Genomic DNA, 4,244 nt, shown 5'->3' with positions numbered 1-4,244 from the left:
AAAACCGAATTACATATATTAAGTGAAAATTTACATCTATTGATGCTTGTTTGAGCTCTCCATGGTTGATCTCCATGACTAATTTCTCCATTCATTATCTTCATTAAAGTCTGACAGTCATTTATCAAGCAGCAATGATTGAGATTTAAATCCTTCATCCACTTGAGAGATTCCATTTCTGCTTTTGCTTCAGCGTCTAATGGGCAGGAAGCCCATTCTCTGCCAGCTCTGCATTGCCTCCTGTTTCCTGATTTGTCCAAAATTGAAATTGCATATCCCATTGAAAAGTCAGCTTCTAAGAAAGATGCATCGAAGTTAATGAACCAGTCATAATCATGTCTTTTTTCCATATGAATATCATTTTTCACATTGCTGACATAAACAAAATTCATCTTAGTATTATTATCTCTAGTAGGAACAAGGTTCTGGTAGGATGTTTTAATAGTGTCAATTAGCTTCTGGTAGCTAAGGAATTAAACCTAAAACTATGGTTATATTTACACCTGCAAGTATACAGGGTCAGATAGTAGATAATGAATAAGCAGGGGAAGTCCACAGGGACAAGGAGGGAGCTGGTGTTGTTTTCTAAATCTTTCTAGTGACAGTGACTAAAAGCACTAGGGCATTTGAATCCACCCAATAATCCTAAGCTAAGGCAATGCCTATTCAAATTATGTTATTGTTCTTTTCCAGATAAAACTACAATGAATGATCTCTCAGTTAGTTTCCCTAACTCACCCCTAGTATAAGCTGTCTTCTTACAGCACAACCTATCACAGGCTCATTTGGTTCAATTAGCTAACTGTCATTCCTTTATCAATTAAGCACATTTCTTCCTCCAGAGAGGTCTCAAATGGATGACTTATCAACAAACTTCACTAACTCACCCTAGTATCAACTGTCTTCTTACAGTACAATTGATCACAGGCTAATTTGATCCATTAGCTAACTATCATTCCTAAAGCAATGAAGCACAACAAGAACAACAACATGAACATGAATTATCTTAACATATGATTATGGGTTTCATCAAAACCCTAGTTATTAAATTATAACATGATGAACACAATACTGAAAATAAACTACTACAACTTGGTGCACCGGCTACTCCGGGCATCCCAAAATCAACACCCATGTCTTCAATTTATACATGCAAGCTTTTTCCCCAAAAAATCCCCAAACAGTAAAATTAGGGTTTACTAAAAAATCTAAAATCGACTCACCTAATCTCTGATGACACTCAAATACGTCGACCCATGCTTCCTTCTCGTCTGCTGATGCTACCCATGCCTTCGATTTATCCTCTAACCTCACCTATTTCATCAACTCCTAACCTAGGGTTCCTGAGAGATGAAACGATTAGGAGATGATAATATAAGTGGCTAGAAAGGTAGGTCTTGGTTGTTAGAAGTGATGATGGCTCGAGTGGTGGTGGTTGTGGCAGTTGAGGAAGGTGGAGGTGATGATGGTGGTGCGGCAGGGTATGGTGGTGTTGCAGAGGGTGAGGGAGAAGATGGAGTCGATGGGGTTTGAGGAAGGGGTTGTTTGTTTTGCGGGTATAGGTATTTGGTTGTTTGGGTGTTGAGCGGGCTCATCAAATCTTGATGTTTCGCGAAGCTGAGCCGTGTGATGCGGAAATGATAGATCGATCTAACGGCGAGATGGAAGGGAGCGAGGAGCGACCGTTGGATGCTGAAGTACAACGAAGATGATGGCTCAAGATGGAGTTAGGTGTTGTAGTGTTAGACAGGAGCTTCAGACTTTGATGACTGACGATGCTGCGACCGTAAGATGCTGAGATGATCCAATCTAACGGCTAGAAAGGGAAACGGGTATGGATATATGAAATGGATTTGGGTGAGGGTTTTGGGCCTTGGGTATGCCAAGTCCATATCTTCTTTAAGAACAATTCTTCCTCTTCAAGCCCACTTCTAGCCTTTTGGTCTTGTGCACAACATTCTTCGCGACTTCCTTGTGTAATTCCTCCCGGCTTTTCACCGCTTTTCTGCTCTTTTCCGCTCCGCTATTCATCCAAACTTTATTTATTACCTAAAAATGCAAAATTAATTAATAAAAATATTTATTCTTGAAAACAAAGAAAATACAGAATATGGGATAAAATGTAGAATTAATGCACAAAAGATGAGTTAAATTCCAAGAAAAATATATAAAAATATGCACTTTTTAGCACTCATCAAATACCCCCAAACCTGAATTTTACTGGTCCTCAAGTAAAACAAAACTAAGGAAATCCTACCTATACCACTGTCGCTAATCTCTCGAATGCATTTAGCATATGCACTAAGCCTTTTAAACCACTAAGTGTCCCTAGTGGATGAGTGAAGTCTCGTGAAGGTTTGCTTAGAACGTACCTACAAAGTTCTAGGACAAAATATAAGCTCAGATTCCATCAAATGTGACATGTGCAAGACAGTAGAAGCTCACAGCAAAATGGAGATGTCAATCTAGCTATCTAAGGCACAATCCTAGCACTGATAACAACTAAAGACACGTGATAAGAGTGTAAAGTGTATCTACACATGTTTCTAGAATGACCTGAAGTTATGACTACTAATCACCAAGAGATAGTTTTTAGGCTAAGAACCGAATTCTAAGCCAAGCTAGCTGTCCGGCTTTACGAGAATTGTGAATGTTCACCCAATGAGTTGGTGATATTTCAGTTTACCCGCGTTATACATCGATGGCTGCACCCTCCTTGCTTATTACAAGACTATTTACAACAAAAAGATGACTCTTTACATGACTCTTATTTACATTGATTACTCTCTTTTATTTTTGGAACAAGAGAGAACTATTGTCTTTAACATGACAAAACATGGAATAAATACTTGATTTTTTTTTTTTTTCAAGAAATAACTTTGATCTTTACAACATAGTGACACTTTTGATACATGAACAAAAATAAAAACATAATTACATGACTCTTAGCAAGAGGTGGCCCTTATCGAATGCATCCGGTCAAATTCTATGGTTGCTTTTCTTAACGTATCCTCCAACTTCTATCCCAGCCAACCAAAGAACAAGCTAGTCAAGTCTCATTCAGTATTCTAAAGTGATTGGCAATCTAACTTCCTATCAAACACCTTGAAGATCGAGGCTATACATGTATTGGTAGATCGTGCGCGTGCAAGTTTCTTATCACATGTAATTGTGCTAGAATCAGGGGCCTAAATATCTAGACTAAATCCTAAAAAATACATATTTGCACAAGAGTCAACATTTCAAGGTAAATGAGCTCGATTTTTATGATTTTTCATTTTTTTAATTTTTTTGGAATTTTTTAAATTTTTTCAAAAAGGGAGTTCTGTTTTCAATTATAACATGTTATCGTGGTATCTACTCTATACCCCAAACCTAAACTAAACATTGTCCTCAATGTTTCTAATGATAAACATATTCATAACTTGGACAAATCAGAAGAACATGTTGAGTTTTGAGAGAAAGGAAAGAGATTACCCGATTTGACGAAAGAAAAACCGAACTCCATTGTTCATGGTTAGAATCCAACATATTTCAGCCGCGATCACCATGGAGTAGCAAATATAAAGAAAACATAAAATTTCACTAAAAACTACCTACCAGATTATATACAAAAAATTCACTATACATAAAGTCTAAAGAGTTGAGGATCAACCCAAAAGACAAAGTGTTGAAACATAGACAGTTTCAAAACACTAAAATTGGACTGAAATGAGAGCGAGAGTGAAAAACCGGATGAATCACCCCAAACCTGTAATTTTCAGCAGGTTTACTTTTAAGCACAAAATCTTTCCATTTTAGGGGTGCAGGATTCACAAGGTCTAACTCAAAATGGACTTTGTTTGGGATGGACAAACATGCATATTCCAACTGTGGCTCCTTAAAAGTATTGTATTTAGATGCAAAATAGTCCAAGAGGACTTGAGAGGCACACAGTTCCAATCCTAGGTTGGGAATCTTCAGAAAAGTTGGTTTAAAATTTTTGTTACAAACCAAATCTAGGTTGGGTGGAATAATCTCAATCTGTGACTTAGGCAAGAAGGTGACATCTAAGTTTCTCACATGCATGAGATCAAAAGTACCAATATTATCAGTCACATCAGCATTTTCTAAATCATAATCAAGTTGTGTAGCATGCTCATCATCACAACACAATTTCACAAGTCCAAATTCAGAATCATGGTTATCCGAAATATCCAAATTAACATCAAAAGAAGCAATATATTGTGGCTTAGGTATGGAAT

This window comes from Papaver somniferum, chromosome 3, assembly GCF_003573695.1.
Source record: "Papaver somniferum cultivar HN1 chromosome 3, ASM357369v1, whole genome shotgun sequence".
Lineage (NCBI taxonomy): Eukaryota > Viridiplantae > Streptophyta > Magnoliopsida > Ranunculales > Papaveraceae > Papaver > Papaver somniferum.
This window is presented reverse-complemented; position numbering follows the sequence as displayed.